General features: G+C 44.0%; 1 long non-coding RNA gene across 1 annotated transcript in view; it reads left to right on the plus strand.

Annotated features, from left to right (window-relative positions):
- LOC306844465 overlaps positions 1 to 17,952 on the plus strand; it is a 68,658-nt gene that overhangs the window by 37,804 nt on the left and 12,902 nt on the right. The gene's annotated exons all lie outside the window — the stretch shown is intronic.

The raw sequence follows: 17,952 nt of genomic DNA on the forward strand, positions 1-17,952 counted from the left end.
TCTCCTCCCAATACATAAATCAACGTGTTATCTTATTAGTCACATGGTGTGAATTTTCCCGCTCTTGCAGAATATAATTTGGACAAAGGTTTCTATAACAAGAACCTGTTAAGGTCCACGAATTGGCCCAATGAAAGTATCCAATTGTGGCTGAAGGTTTCTTGTTTGGTCTTTTCGGCACACAAAATTATTTAATTAAAGTTTTAAGTAATTTAAGTAACTTTAATCTGACTCCATTTTATTATTGTCACAAATCCGGTCTGTGGCCCTCCGCCCGATAGCCACCAGAGGTCGCCCTTCCATCGAATTGACTCTTGCACCACTATTGCACTGACGATACACACACAGCTGAATAATCACACGCTAACCTGAGAGCTATTACACACACCATATATAACACATCAGTTCCTGATCTGGTTGCCGAGTATTGTTCTGCGTATAGCACTCCCCTAGTATTAGCTGCCTTACCGAGACATTCTGTGTTTCTGTTTAGTTCCAGTATTGTTCTGCGTTTATTACTCACCTAGTTTTAGCTGCGATATGGAACACACTTAGTTGTCTTTGTCTTGCCTTGTCTGTTTTCTCGTGTTTTGATTCTTCCCGTGTTTTCTGGATTAACCCTTCGTCTTTCCGTTTGGACTCTGTTTGCCCCTGCTTGGACTATTGCTCGTGTTCTCGGATTACCCCTCTTGCCTAAACCCTTTGAATATTGTTTGCCGATCAACGACCCACGCATACCCTCGGAATACTCTTGTGTCTTGTCCTCAACATATCTGTTAACTGATGTTTGACCCTGCCTGTGTTTTGACCACGTCTCTATTTAATAAAATCTTGCACATGGATCCGTACGCCTCACGTCTCGTTGGCTCCATTACAATTGTGATCTCGAATTTAGGTTGAAATGCCAATTGGTTGTTTGTTCATTTCTAATTATTATTATTATTCTGACATTTGATTATTCTGTTTTGCTCTTTAATTTTATTGAATCTCATTAATGTTATTCCTATAACACTCGAGTCTTGTCCCGGCCGGTATATGGATCTCATATTCACAAACTCGTCAGTCTTGGTCATTAGACAGAGGCGATTGACTAATATTCTGGATGGCTTGTGCAATACTTAGCTCATTCTAGAATACTTTTATTTAGTCCCCGTAGATTTGTACACACTTAATTAAGGTAAGACTATATCTAACCAGAAGTCATGACCATTACTATAGAACCAAGTTGACCAACTTATCTTCTTAGTAACTTTATATAATATGACATGATTTCCCACGTTAGAATAATTTTACAATAATCAGAGGTTGACGCTGACCCAAATTTAGGTTGGTCAACAACACACTCTTGTTCTAAACGGAAAAACACAATAGCCTCTACAGTCTATGTATACATAACTAGTCCCAATGTGTTAGCCACTGTAACAGCACGGCCAGGCTCTCCACCCAGCCAACTACCACGATCCACGTCACCTGTATTCTAATTAAACGCACCTGCACCCCATCACCATCATCACCCAGAACCACATAAATGCACTCACCCCCAGTCACTCAGTGTCCGATCTCGTTATTCCAACGTGGACTCCAATTCCTGCATACCAAGATCGATGAGTATTATCTCCTACCCTTTACCTGTTGTACTTACCTCCTGTTCTCCGTCCCGTTGTCTCCCTGTATCCAGATTGTTCCTCTCCGTGGTCAGTTTCTCTGTCACCCAGATCCTCATCGGATGCTCTGCTCCTTATTCCTGGAAAGCACAAAGACAACACTGTTCCTTCCCATTGGCATTCAAAGACCTCTTCAAGGCGGACACTCACCTCTTATCACCAGCCGCACTTATCCACTGCACAATCTCTACAAATAAAGTCACTGTGTGTTACACTTACCCTTGTGTCTGGCAGCTTCTCTAACAGAAGATCGGACCTACACCGTTGACACAATGAGCGCACCGGATCCCTTCCAGGAGCTCGTGGACACACTGAAGAGGCTTCTCACACAGTCTGCGGTTCCATCTCCACTCTCCACTCCGCCAGTTCCGTCTACCGCCAGTTCTCCTTCGCCTGTGTTGTTCGCCAGTCCCATGGCCCGACCAGCGCCCTACTGTGGTGAGCCCGAGGAATGCAATGGTTTGCTTATGCAGTGTTCGCTCACGATCAATCTTCACCCTCAGATGTTCTCCACGGAGCAATCCAAGATAGCGTTCGTGATCACCTCCCTCTCCGGGCCAGCACTGAAATGGGCAGAGACTATCATGACTCAGGCCGGCCCGCTACTCAATCCTTCGCCCAGTTCACCACCCATTTCCGTGAAGTGTTTAGTCACTCTCCTGGGGATTCCTCTGTGGGCGAACAACTGTATCGGCTGCGACAGGGCTCGATGACCAACCATGAGTATTCCCTCAAATTCCGCACCCTCGCTGCCGCGAGCGGATGGAACGAGCCCTCTCTATTGACTGCCTTCTGCCAGGGCTTAGATCCTCCAGTCCGCCTCCAGCTCGCCGCCTATGATGACACCTATGGGCTTGAGAAATTCATCCAACTGGCCATTCGATGCTCTAATAGAATGCATGCCTGCCGCTCCGACTCCATGGCTTCCCCCATCTCAAGTCCGCCTTCCTTCATCCAACCTGCCACCAGGGACCAGCCCGAGCCCATGCTCACCGATTCCTACCGACTAACCCCTGCAGAAAGACGGAGACGCCTGCAGGGGGGTTTGTGCCTATATTGTGGAGACAGTAATCACAGGATCCAGGAATGCCCTACCCGTCCTTCTCGTCTCATGGTGAGTGGTATTCGGCCATCCTTCCCGAAGATGAAACCTTTAACCACTCAGGGCCTGCTAACCGTTGATACCAATTCCCATTCAGTCACCATCCTCCTCGACTCCGGGTCAGCGGGGAATTTCATCGCTGGGTCCTTCTGTAAACAGCTCCAGACCCTCGCCACTGAGACCGCCTACCAAGTACAAACCATAACAGGTAAATCCCTTTCACGTCGTCATGTGAGACGTTGCGTTGGGCCCCTGCAGTTGCGCATAGGGATGTTACACCAAGAAACTATTCACCTGTTGGTTTTGGAGGAGTCGAGTGTGGACATCATTCTCGGGCTCCCGTGGCTGGTCCAACATAACCCTATCCTGTCGTGGCGTACGGGAGACATCCTTAAGTGGGGTGACTGCTGTTTTCCTCTGTGCTTCCCTCAAATACCTCGACCCTCTCCAGAAAGACCCATGCTCTTACCTCTCCTCGCCACTTCCATCGAGAGTCCTGTTGCCCAGCAGTCAGTGGAGATTCCAGCCGAATACGCACAATTTCAAGATGTCTTCTGCCCAAGGAGAGCCTCCCAGCTACCACCACATCGGCCATGGGACTGTGCGATCGACCTACTTCCGGGTGAGCCAGTACCACGGGGCAAGATCTACCCTCTCTCACAGCCAGAGCAAAAGGCCATGGAGGAGTACATTGAGGAGGCTCTAAGACAAGGGTACATCACACCATCTACCTCCCCTGCTGCTTCCAGCTTTTTCTTCATGGCAAAGAAGGATGGCGGTCTCCGCCCTTGTATAGGTTACGTAAGCTCAACGAGATCACCGTTAAATGCCGCTATCCCCTTCCTCTTGTCCCAGCAGCCTTAGAGCAATTGCGCGGAGCCACCATCTTCACCAAGTTGGACCTCCGCAGCGCATATAATTCGAATCCGGGAGGGGGACGAATGGAAAACTGCTTTTGTCACGCCCACCGGACATTATGAATATAGGGTTATGCCCTATGGGCTCGTCAACGCCCCCTCCGTATTCCAAGGATTCATGAATGAGGTGCTCCGAGAGTTCCTCCACCGCTTCATCATCGTCTACATTGACGACATATTGATCTATTCTCAGAGCCGGGCCGAACATCGCCAACATGTTGCGGAGGTCCTCCAGCTACTTCGTCAACATCATCTCTACCTAAAAGCTGAAAAATGTACCTTCCACCAACCTACCGTCCACTTCCTCGGGTACGTCATCAACAGTGGTGGCATCCGCATGGACAAGGGGAAGGTGGAAGCCATCTCCTCCTGGCCACAACCCCAGTCCATCAAGGAACTCCAACGCTTCCTTGGATTCGCTAATTTCTATCGCCGCTTCATCTCCAATTTCAGTACCGTCACAAGCCCACTCACCGACCTGCTCAAGGGAGGAACCAAGACCCTATCCTGGACCCTCAACGCCACGAACGCTTTCCAAGGGCTAAAGGAAGCCTTCACTTCCACACCTCTCCTGTTCTACCCTGATCCAGAATTACCCTTCGTCGTGGAAGTGGATGCCTCGACCACAGGAGTAGGTGTGGTCCTATCACAGCAGCAGGGGACGCCTCCCAAACTCCATCCATCTGCCTTCTTTTCCCGTAAACTCAGCCCGGCGGAAAAAAACTATGACATAGGAAACAGGGAGTTACTTGCCATCAAACTCGCCCTGGAGGAATGGAGGCACTGGTTGGAGGGGGCCACACATCCCTTCCTAGTACTTACAGACCATAAGAACCGCCAGTACTTGCGGGATGCTAAGCGGCTAAACCCCCGTCAAGCCAGATGGGCCCTATTCTTTACCCGTTTCAATTTTAAAATCTCCTATCGCCCCGGGCCTCGCAATGTAAAGGCAGACGCCCTGTCACGAGTCCATGTATCCGTGGAGAGTCCGGAAGAACCAGAAAGTATCCTACCCACCGAAATGATCACTAGTCCCATCCAATGGTCCTCTCTGCCAGTAGCCTCAACCACTCCACCAGCCAATCCGCCGGGCTGTCCACCCGATCTGCAGTATGTACCCAGGACCCAACGAACCCCACTCATTTTCTCAACGCACACTTCCCTCTGTACTGGCCACCCAGGGGCCAACGCTACTCTCTCGTTGCTACAAGATCGCTTCTGGTGGCCCAACATGGCCAGGGACGTGAGGAGGTTCGTTCAGGGCTGTCCGGACTGTGCCATCTCTAAGAGCCCCCATCATCTCCCAACTGGCAAACTTCTTCCACTTCCCACACCCAACCGCCCCTGGTCACACCTAGGAGTCGACTTCATTACAGACCTACCCTCCTCGGATGACTGCACCTGTATTCTAGTCGTAGTGGACCGTTTCTCGAAGTCCTGCCGCCTTATTCCGCTCTCTGGTCTATCCACTGCCCTCCAAACCGCCGAGGTACTCTTCAACCATGTCTTCAGGTATTACGGCATCCCTGAGGATATTGTTTCCGACAGAGAACTGCAGTTCATCTCGAGAGTGTGGAAAGCCTTCTTCTCCCTCCTAGGTGTGACCGTGAGCTTAACCTCCGGATACCACGCACAGTCCAACAGACAGACTGAACGCAAGATCCAGGAGATTGGTCGATTCCTGAGAACCTTCTGCCATAGCCACCAGAACTCTTGGAACCAGTTTCTGGGCTGGGCCGAGTACGCACAAAACTCCTTACGACAAGGCTCCACTGGACTCACGCCCTTCCAGTGCGTACTCGGCTTCCAGCCCCCTCTATTTCCATGGTCAGGAGAACCTTCCGATGTTCCCACATTCGATTACTGGTTTCAAGAGAGCGAGAGAGTCTGGGACGCGGCGCACCATCAGCTGCGGCAGGCAGTGCACAGGCAGAGGATTACAGCGGATGCCCGACGCTCTGCCACACCCACTTAGCAACCTGGGCAGAAAGTATGGCTGTCCACCCGGGACATCAGACTGCGCCTGCCTTGCCGTAAGCTAAGTCCCAGATTCGTTGGCCCCTTCACCATCCTCGAACGCATCAACCCAGTCACATACAGACTTCAACTACCACCACAATACAAGATTCACCCGACTTTCCATGTCTCCCTACTAAAACCCTTCTCTCCTCCTGTCTCCCCAGAGCCTGGTCCGGTCGAGGAGCCCCCTCTCCCTCTCATCGTGGATGAAGGCGCCATCTACAGGGTCCAGGAGATCTTACATTCCCGGCGCCGTGGTGGTAAACTAGAATATTTGGTCGACTGGGAAGGCTACGGCCCCGAAGAACGCTCTTGGGTCCTTCGAGAGGATGTTCTTGACCCGACGCTCCTGGAGGAATTTCATGCTACTCACCCAGGACTCCCAGCTCCACGGGGTCGGGGCAGACCACCACGACGCCGGGGTTGGCCCTCAGAAGCGGGCCGTGGAGAGGGGGGTACTGTAACAGCACGGCCAGGCTCTCCACCCAGCCAACTACCACGATCCACGTCACCTGTATTCTAATTAAACGCACCTGCACCCCATCACCATCATCACCCAGAACCACATAAATGCACTCACCCCCAGTCACTCAGTGTCCGATCTCGTTATTCCAACGTGGACTCCAATTCCTGCATACCAAGATCGATGAATATTATCTCCTACCCTTTACCTGTTGTACTTACCTCCTGTTCTCCGTCCCGTTGTCTCCCTGTGTCCAGATTGTTCCTCTCCGTGGTCAGTTTCTCTGTCACCCAGATCCTCATCGGATGCTCTGCTCCTTATTCCTGGAAAGCACAAAGACAACACTGTTCCTTCCCATTGGCATTCAAAGACCTCTTCAAGGCGGACACTCACCTCTTATCACCAGCCGCACTCATCCACTGCACAATCTCTACAAATAAAGTCACTGTGTGTTACACTTACCCTTGTGTCCGGCAGCTTCTCTAACAGCCGGAGCTCTAAAACATTTTAGTCCCTTACTAACCTGAGCGTAGATTTGCAGTGTTATAGACTTAACACAATTAATTAGAGTCAATGATCTAAGAGTAAGTCAGAATAAATTAAAATGTAACGGTTTATTATCAGTGAGGTAAATATGTATTATGCCAATTGCATTGAATGCACAGAGACAAGTGACAACTGTGTCAAGATCCTGAGGCCCATTGTTGTGCCATTCATCCATGACCATCACCTCATGTTGCACCATGATAATGCACAGCACGATGTTGCAAGGATCTGTACACAATTCCTAGAAGCTGAAAACATTCTTGCATGGCCAGCATACTCACCATGTCACCCATTGAGCATGTTTGGGATGCTCTGGATCGGCGTATGCGACAGCGTGTTCCTGACAATATCCAGAAACTTTGCACAGTCATTGAAGAGGAGTGGACCAACATGCCACAGGCCACAATCAACAACCTGATGAACTCTATGCGAAGGAGATGTGTTGCACTGCGTGAGGAAAATGGTGATCACACCAGATACTGACTGGTTTTTGGACCCCCCCCCCCCCCCCCCCCCCATACCCCCCCAATACAGTAAAACTGCACATTTTAGAGTGGCCTTTTATTGTGGCCAGCCTAAGGCACACCTGTGCAATAATCATGCTGTCTAATCAGCATCTTGATATGCCACACCTGTGAGGTGGATGGATTATCTCAGCAAAGGAGAAGTGCTCACTAACACAGATTTAGACAGATTTGTGAACAATATTTGAGAGAAATAGGCCTTTTGTGTACATAGAAAAAGTCTTAGATCTTTGAGTTCAGCTCATGAAAACTAGGGGCAAAAACAAAAGTGTTGCGTTTATAATTTTGTTCAGTGTATATACAGGCTGTAATATCTACATGGTGAAACAAGACATGATTTTTAATAGTTTCAAATAGTTTTTACTATAGTTTTTATTAGTTTTAATTTTAAACTACTACTTAGATATTGATTTTTTGACTTTATTTACATATGTAACTAAAAAGAATCCAAAAGTAATCAGATTACATTACTTTCATATTGTGGTGCTTGGATTACGTTACTGAATATTGTTTTGATTTGTAACTGTAAAAAGTAATTTGTAACTGTAACGGAATACATTTTAAAAGTAACCCTCCCAACCCTGACCATACAAATAAATAACCGCTCCGATACTCCCGCGGATGGTTACCGCGCTTGCAGGTAACGTTACTGCGAGTGTGGATGAACAAATGATCAAGTTACAGTGGGCTTTATCATAATATCAAAAAAAAAATAAAAATAGCTGATTGCTTATTAATATGATAATGTTCTGTAATGGTGATTTCAGTCATTGATTTAATTATTATCAAAACGGTTAAATTAGATAAAATACAGCCTAAATATTTAGATGCCTTTATTGAGCTTGTATTTATCAAATATTTTTGTTGTATATATGTGAGATGTGTGGAATACTTTGTGTTTATGAATTGTTCAATGTGAGTTTACTTGTATAAGCCACTGTTTATGTGCCGTCATGCTCAGTAATGTTGTTTCATGTAGTTGTGTTTACTGATATAGTGCATCAACAATAAAATACGTTTAACCAAAAAAAAAAAAACCTCTTCTGTGTGTGCATTAATAATTAATAAATGATTTACTTTAAAGTTCACTTTCACAGATTAATGATGTTCATAACTCATTAATAAATGGTTCACAAGTATTCACTTTACATTAAGGTTTGCTTTCAAAGGTTACTAATGTTTATAACTCATTAATAAATGGTTCACAGTTGTTCACTTTACATTAAGGTTCGCTTTCACATGTTACTAACGTTTATAACTCATTAATAAATGGTTCACAGGTGTTCACTTTACATTAAGGTGCACTTTCACAGGTTATTAACATTTCTAAATCATTAATAAATGGTTCATTGCATTATAGTTCACAGGTAATATTTGAATTAAAATGTTCAATACTAATATCTCATGAAGTCATGGTTGTACTTTTATGATTTTTCCCCCAAAATAAAAATCAAGATAATTTTATCTTGATAAACAGAAGATATCAGTTTCTAATCATTGCTGTCGATAGGCATCATGAACGTTTGCTGAGAATCATGGGTAAGGTATAGAGTAGATTCTGGTAAGAGACATTGTAAGTGACACAAGTCAAGAGATATAAATGAGAAAACCATAAATACAACACCCTTCAGTCCCGCTATAATAGTCCATTTTTGCTGCATCATGAAAAAAAATCAGGGAACTGTTTTTTAGTGAAACAAGTATTAATAAATATATTTATTAAGCATTTATAACATGTGAATTAAAAATGGCTCACTATTTGGCCAGGTATTGCATTAAAATTACCCTTTTTATTCAAGCATTTATAACTAATCAATGATTTATAATGCATTTGTAAATAAGTTATTAGTAATTTATTAACACCTTTATAAACCCTTTATAAAGGGAACCTTAATGTAAAGTGTTACCCCTTTTTCTAATTTTGATGGCTGTCTGTCCTATTGTTAAGAGAATGAGACCTTTTACCAGACACACAGAGACCTTTCAAACAACATCAAACATGAACTGTTGCATTTTAGAAATTAGGGGAGACAGGGGGAGAGTGAGTAAAATAAGTGGATAGGTGAGAAGGGTCTTCTCTCACATCTTCTCTCCGTGAGATGTTGAAAAAGATGTCTGTATGTTAATGCACTGTGTGTATTGCCCGTCTCTGAAGATCAAAGCATCCGAGATTCTGTAAATCTTACAATCTGATACATTTGACAAAGAATTGGTTGATAGGAACGTTTCAAGAAAGCTGTTTCAAACTCATACCAAACACAACTATAAACCTCTAAGCTATTCAATAGTTATTCAAAAGACATTCATAATAAGTGATTAGGACATGATAGTCAAATTTGTGGGTTACATACATGATATGGATATGTGTATAGAAATGATAGTTGCTCATAAATCCTTTTTGCATTATTTTGGTGCATGCATACATGTAAAGGCAATCTCTGTGAACATGAGGACGTGTTCTGTGAGGAACAAAGGTAAAAAGTGTCTAGAAGGAATTTCAGTCTGGTTCCTGTCTGCTAGGTGGGGGAAATCAATTATGATTTCTATCATGAATTTACATGTGATGGTCATCCTTTGTGTCTCTTTGACCATTAATCTTGGTTACTTGCCCCAAATTTGACAATCTCCTTCCCGAGTTGGGATTATCAATAAGTGTTATTCTGTGTTAATGTGGCACACTGTTCAAAGCTGCTAGTTGGTTGGTTAGGCTCACTTCAGGCTGGCTGGCGCTAGGATCTGATTTAGATCATCCATGTTGTCTTGGGCCTCTTTGTGGAATTCATCTTGTAACGTAATAAAAACTTAATATTAATATGTAATTTAAAGAAATAGTTTAATTTAGTTTAAAGGGAGACTCACTGTTACGGCGATTCACTGAACGAGCCGTATAACACTCTGCACTGGATATTAAAATCCAAAATATAGTGAAAACACTATTTAATAGCACAGTAACAAGATCGACAGATTAAGACATTAACTTGTAAAAAACACAAGATACTTCTCTTTTCAAAATAAATAAAGCTTTATTTATATAAACCTAAGACATAAACTAATCTAACACATGAACACAAGCATTCACACATTCACACGTTGCAGAAAGAGAGAAAGTGAGGAAAGGAGGAGTTTAAGAGAATGAAAATGTGAAATCCCAAGTTTACAGCAATATGTGCTATTGCATAGACCTGAACAACCATCAATCAATTAATTAACCCTCGCATTGAGTTTCTCAGTGAGGCTAAAATTTATATTAACTGCACCGATTCAGTTAGAACCTGGAAGTACTTGCTTGCTTTGCTGACGGAATCCCTTTTGTCGTCGTCCTTGCAGGAAACGGGGTTCCCGAAGTGGTTGATTGGTTGAGAGTTCAGTAGTCATGAAGTGACGTCTTGGGAAGCCAATGGAGTTGTGGCTGATAGAAGTTTTGAGGTGGTCACAGACTCGAGGTGAACTCGGAGACGAGGCGTGGTGGCAAAACTTAACTGAGTACACGAAACTCACAACGGAAAATAAAATAAATTAAAGTAAAAGAATAAACGGATGTAAAGAGACTAGGTGGTTTTCTTGTCATTGTGGTAGCAGCTGACACGTAGGCCAGAGTACGCTCAAAGAGCAGCGTCAAAACGCCATGGCAAAAGAGAAGAAGAGGAGAGAGAAGAGGAGAGGACCAAAAGAGAGTTTGATGGTGTCCTGAGTTTTTAAACTCGGCTTCTGGACACATCCCCTCTGGTGTCTTGACCAATTAGATAGGCTATTATCTTAGCTAGGGGTGTTCCTTCCATCATAAATCAGCATGTTATCAGTCACATTTTACACACTCGTGCAAATTATAATTTTGGCACAGAATAAATTTTTATAAATTTGACAGAATCAATTGGAAGAAACGTTTCAAGCTAGAATTGTCAAACTCATACATACCAAACACGAATATGAATCCTTCAGCTATTCAATAATGCTTAAAAAGACATACATAATATTTGATTAAAACATGATAATCTAATGTGTGGGTTACAAACATAATATAGGTTATTTATATGCAGAGAAATAATTCATAAGTCCTTTTAACCCTTTCGCACGTACGATCACACCTGAAACCTAAAATAAGCATTATATGGTTGAAAACACTGAATATTTGTGATAATATGACAAGCGCTCAGCACGTCCAAGTGTTTTCAACCATATAATGCTTATTTTAGGTTTCAGACATTTAAATACACTTAAGTACTAGCAAAACCATACATTTAAAGCGCTGATGTCTATGGAAGCAACAATAATGATCCTTACAAATATAATCTGACGACAAGTTTTATTGATATCATATACAGATTGTGTAGATAACTTTAAAGTTTACTCTGCTCTTCTCCCAGTTTACCGGAGACTTACTGTAATGTGTTTCGGGAGGAGAGGATGAATTTACATGTTGCTAATCCCACAGCTCGGATTCAGCGCAAACTAACATGGCGGCGCCCATCACCCGGTACAAATCAACTAACACGGTCATTATAAAAGAGTTTAAACTACCAAATACATTTACTTGCACATATTTCAGAATCGGAATATCAGATATTTCATAATATAGTTGTCAGTCCTCTGTTGTGTGTGTCTTGTGTTTCCACGTGTGCCCTGTGTTTCTATGCCCACATTTGGTTTGTTTCCTGTCCTCGTTATGTCATTAGTAGTTTATTCATGTCCAGCCGTGTTTGTTAATTTACCTGTGTATTTATAGTCCTGTCTGTGCAGTATTATTTCGTCTGGTCTACTCGTTACCCCCGGTGTTTGATGTCTGTGAGTTTGCCTTGTCCTGCCCTGTCTCCAGTAAAGTCTGTTAATTTGAGTTTACCTCCTCGTATGCGTGTTCCTTGTTCCTCCCCGCTGTGTGCACCGTGACAATAGTGAGCATGTTTGTGAATATTTTGAATAAAAAAGGAAAAACAAAATAAAAGCAATCCATGTGTCATACAGCGCTATTAAAACTCACACTGGGGGCTCAGCTGGAAAATTTTAAACTCACGTGTGAAAGGGTTAAAATGATTTTTAGTGCATATGAACAGATTGTCTCTAGTGTGTAGTTCTATGGAGAATAAGAGGCATGTTCTGACGACCAGAGAGAGGTTAAAAGGTCTCCTAAGGAATTACAGTCTGTCTTTGTCTTGTATGGGGGAAGACCGATTCCTGCCCAAAGAGAGTCTGTAGCTCGTGATTTTCTATTACAGGTTTACATGTGACCATCAGTCTTGATTACTTGCCCCAAATTTGACAGTCTCCTTCCTGAACTGGAATTATCAATAAGTGTTCTTTTGTCTCAAGGTTGTAAGCTATTCTGTGAAAGAGGCTTGCTGGTTAGTTTGCTTGCTTCAGACTAGTTGGTGCTAGGATTTGGACAGATTTATGACGTTGTCCTGTTACAGCTGTCCTCTCATGATGTTCTGATTCGAACAGAGTCCATTTTCCTAAGGGGAAATGAAGTGAGTGTTGCTCTACCCGCATTGCTTTGAGCAATAAAACTGGTGTTATCAGATTAGTTGCCATGGAATCGGGGGTCGGGAGTCATCACAGACATATGGGCATCCAGTATGTGTATTGGGTGAGGGGTCTGTGATTATTTGTTAATCTACTAACTAATTGATTTGTTAAATCACATGCAAAATTGTGTGTCTGATTGGTCCAAATGCTACACTGATATCAACATGAATGCCCAATACATTGCAGTTCATCTTAGTTTTTCATGTCATGTTAATTGAGGACATATCTTAAACAGATTCTGAAATATGCAATCCCATCGTTCAAGTTCAATCAATGCATCAAAAACCCAACCAGTTAACATGCTCATATCACTACAAAGGGTTTGTCTTTTGAGGATATTTGTGGTGGCATGTTGACTTTGACCCCCTTCTTTTTTTTTTTTTCATTGTCGCTGTCAGACAGAAACCTTGTATGTCCAAAACCATTACTTTTCAGGAACACTGACAGACATAAAGGGTGACCAACTAAACACCAAGCAAAGAAATTGAGAGACAGATCCACGAAAACATAACTGAATGAAATACATGTGTACCAAGACTAATTACAATTTGATTAAGCTGGACAAGAGAGCACCATGTGGACCTATAGAGCAGAAGTCTTCAACCCTCCTCCTTTGGACCCACTCTCCTGGAAAGTTAATTTCCAACCTGCTTCAGCACACCTGCCTACAATTTTCAAGCAGACTTGAGGAGCTTGATTGGCCGCTTCAGGTGTGTTTGATTAGGGTTGTAGCTAAACTCTTCAAGAGAGTGGGTCCCCAGGAACAGGGTTGAAGACCTCTACTCTAGAGCATTGGTCTCAAACTCAATTCCTGGAGGGCCACAGCTCTGTACAGTTTAGCTACAACCCTAATCAAACACACCTGATCCAGCTAATCAAGCTCTTCATGATCACTAGAAACTTCCAAGCAGGTGTGATTTGGAGCTGGTTGCAGAGCTGCAGCCCTCCTGGAATTGAGTTTGAGGCCAATGCTCTAGAGCAGTGCTTCCCAAACCTGTCCTGGAGGCCCCCCTGCCCTGCACCTTTTGTATGTCTCCCTTATCGAACACACCTGATTCCACTCATCAACTCGTTAGTAGAGACTGCAAGAACTAAGGCCCCGTCCACACGAAGACGCATTTCTCTGTATACGCATACATTTTTTACCGTATAGGCGTTTCGTCCACACGAAACCGGCGTTTTCGAAGAGTGAAACCGATCATTTTTGAAACCGGGTCCCAGGGTGGATAAATTTGAAAACGCCGTTTTCATGTTTTCGTGTGGACGGCGAATCTGTATATTTTCTGAAACGATGATGTCATCAGCCCACGTCTCGCCCCTAATCAGACACCGCTACGTCACATAATAGCGACAACAACAACAACAATGTCAGACTACGTGCCTGTGTTTGTGCTGCAGAACCCACTGAGCTCATTAACTTTATTAAAGCAAAATCTTCTGCTTTGTGTGTTAGTTTGTATTCAGCGGGCAAGGTTTACGCACATGGTCCAATTCTTCTTCTCTGTTTTTTTTGTGTATCTCTGTGGCAGAATTACAGCGCCACATATTGGTCTGGCATGTGTACTACATCGTTTTCAGTCGGTTCCAGTGATTCCGTGTGGACGCAGATATTTCCTGAGACGACTCCGTTTTTACGGAATTTTTTTTAGAGCGAGGCAAAAAAAAGATTGGATACGGAGAAACCCGTCTTCGTGTGGACGTAGCCTAAATTGGGTGTGTCTGATTAGGGAGACATACAAAATGTGCAGGGCAGGAGGTCCTCCAGGACAGGTTTGGGAAGCACTGCTCTAGAGGCTAGAACACTACCACAAGCCAAAGTCCTGACACCTAGTTCAGTATTGAAATGTTTTTCACAGGTTGAAAAACTTTGGCATTTACAGTGTAGTATGGTGCTGTGTTATAGTGTTCCCATAGTGTCAGCTGCTAACATGGTCTCAAGTGAACATCTCGATTACTTATAACCCTGGTTTCATGAGTAGGAAGTAGGGAAACAAGAACTCTGTATACTCCTTTGCTATTGCTATGATTTCCTTTATTGAAATCTGAGTTGTAATGGTGCATTATTTTGAGGCACCAGTGAAGTGGGGCCAATGAATTGCCATGATTCTGTGATTCTATATGGGGTTCAAACAGTCGTCACATGGGTGTGTCTCCCTAATGAAACGCTTCACTAATGAGACGAGTTACATCTTTTATATGAAAATGTACTACAACAGTTACATCAAAACATGGCTATTCCACATATCTCCCACAATTTTTACATGCTCTCCCTTAGCCCTACCCCATCTCCAAAGAATTTCTAACAGGGATGTTTCAATCATCTTTCATTCATCTTAATTATATTATAGCAACCTACTGTAGGTCACAACCCTGTATTTTTATGCCAAATTTCGTTTTTTTTTATTTATTTTTTTTAGGTAGCATAATTCCTTCCCCCTTTTTAGGGGTTAAATAGTGTATTGTTGGTAACTCTCAAGCCAGCATTCACAAAGTGGCAATTTTAAACCCACTGACCAATGCCCTCTTTAAGACAGCATCCTAACAAGAAAACTAAACTTATAGTTTACATTTCCATTTTCTACACAAAGCATCCTGTTAGTTAAGTCATACTTCATAAAAGTTAAATACTGTACAGCTGGGACCAAAATACTCTATCCCCTAATCTGCTAAATCAACCATTAAACAGGGAATAAATGTAAGAGCAAAGTTGCTATGTAATATTTTAATCCAAATATTAAGGATAGCAAATACTGTGGAAGGAAAGGCTAAGAGCTGGCTATGTTATTTAAATAAATAACCACTCATTGTAAGCTTGGAGAGTAGTGGTGCTTTCCTTCAGAATTCATTCTGAGTTAAGGGAAGAAAATAAATGGGTCCCCCTTCCAGTTGGTCACTTTGATATTTTGTTGAAGTTCCGACACTAGGGGTCACACTTGGGAGCCCAGACACCTCTGATATCATTGAGAAAAAGCCAGTGAAATTGGCAAGCAAAATTTGCATAGCTTGTAATGCCTTGGATATCCATAAATAGGCCAGCATGGCATTTGCTTACTTGTTCAGTTCTTCAGAGCCGATTCAGCATCTCTTACTGAGAAGCAGGGCTTCATTCAACTCTCCAAAACCTCTTCGTTGGATCTATGGCACAGGCAGTGGTGGTAAGGCACTTTCTTGATGTCTCAATTTCACAGACTGGTCCCTTAGACTACACTGTCAAAGCTTTTGCTCAGCAATTCTCGACAGTTAAGAAGCATACGTGTGTTGCCTCGACAGGTCAGGTTCTATCCCAGGACCCCTGAAACAGCAACCTCCATCTGCTCATCATGTTCAAAGTGATCCTTTGAAGTATCACTTTGGCTGCCTGCCCTAGCTGAGGTGAAGAAGGGATTTTACAGCCCCTACTTCATTGTACCCAAGAAGGGTGGGGGGCTCAGTCCAAACCTGGATTTAAGGGTACTGAATTGGGCGCTTTACAGGCTCCCACTCAAGATGCACATGTTAATATGTGTCAGGTACTGGGATTGGATTGCAGCTATAGACCTGAAGGATGCGTAATTTCATGTCTCGATGCTTCCTGTGGTTTGCCTTTGAGGTATAGGCAGCTGGATAGGTCCTTGTCTGCACTGGCATATCAGTTGCCTAAAGTTGTTAGCTGTGTTTGAGCTTTGAGAGGGTTTCGACCTTGGATTCACTGCAAGCACGTGTTAGTCCGAATGGACAACACAGCAGCGGTAGCTTATATCAACTACCAGGGCGGTATCCATTCCCATTGCATGTCACAACTCGCCCGCCATCTCCTTTCTTGGAGTCAGCGGAGACTCGAGTCTCTGCGGGCCACTCACATCTTGGTTGACTTCAGTCGCGCGGCAGTTTTGCTCTTGCGACAGGTCACGTTCTGTAGTGGATAGATACCCCATACCCCAATGAGCCTCATTGCACAGTCAGGGAAGTTGCGGATCAGGTCTTTATGGTTGCACCATATTGGCCAAACAAGACCTGGGGCTCATGCTTATGGCATCAGCTTCTCCCTAGCAGATTACCCTGAGGACGGACCTCCTTTATCAGGGGCAGGACACAATTTGGCGCCCTTGCCCAGACCTCTGAAACCTCCATGCCTGGATGGGACGAAGTGGAATTCAGAGGCCTTTCACCTGCAGAGGTGAATACCATTACTCAGGCAAGGGCCCCCTCTACAAGGCGGCTATGCTACCTGAAATGGCACATTTTCAATAACTGGTGTTCTTCCCAAGTGGAGGACCCACGGAGATGTGGTATTGGGTCATGTGCCTAGAATTCAGGCCAGCAGACTGTTACGCTGTCCTGAGACCCCAGCCTGGATATGTGCCCAGAGTTTACACTACTTTGTTTAGGGATCAAGTGGTGACACTGCAAGCTATCCCTTCTGATGTGGGAGACCCTTCTTATTGTGGATGCTATTCTCATGACTTATCATGGCAGAGGCTTACCATGCCCCATGGGAGTGAGAGCACACACGAACAAGGGCATTGCTGCTTCTCACTAGCAGTCATTTGTAAAACTGCAGTCTGGGCTACACCTAATACATTCGCTAGTTTCTATAATCTGCGAATGTAACCAGTCTCATTGGAATTCTGGGTGCTACCACCTGAATTCGGATGCCTGGTAAGGTGTAGAGCAGGGTTCTGGCTGAGTTGACCTCTGCCATCATATGGCTTCTCTCCTAAGGTGAGAGAAAGGAAGTCATACTTCCTGGGCGTTGGAAAGTTACGAGGAGGAGAGGTGTGTTTGTTTGTGACACGCTGGACTTGTCAGCATCTGCACCACCATGAACTCGTAACGCAGTTCAGCCAGTTGTGGATCTTAGTATAGGGACCCCTAGTGTCAGAACTTCAACACAACGTCGAAATGACAGACTGAAAGGAATCCTCTCGGTTAAGTATGGTAACCCTCCTTCTTTGATGGAGGGAACGTGACCAGCTATGCAATTGTTGCTCGCCAGTTTCATTGGCCTTTTTTCAGTGATGTCAGAGGTGTCTGGGCTCCCAAGCGTGACCCCTAGTGTCAGAACTTTGACACAATGTCTCCATTCACTCTATTAGGGACCGAGTGTTACTATATGCAACCAAGACTTTTTTGGACTGCATTCAATTGCCTGCCATTCAGGTTAGTCTGGTGCTAGTCCAGCTAAGACACAGCTTTTATCCAAATAATGCAGTGTATT

The sequence above is a fragment of the Barbus barbus genome, assembly GCF_936440315.1.
Source record: "Barbus barbus genome assembly, chromosome: 25".
In the NCBI taxonomy this organism is placed as follows: domain Eukaryota; kingdom Metazoa; phylum Chordata; class Actinopteri; order Cypriniformes; family Cyprinidae; genus Barbus; species Barbus barbus.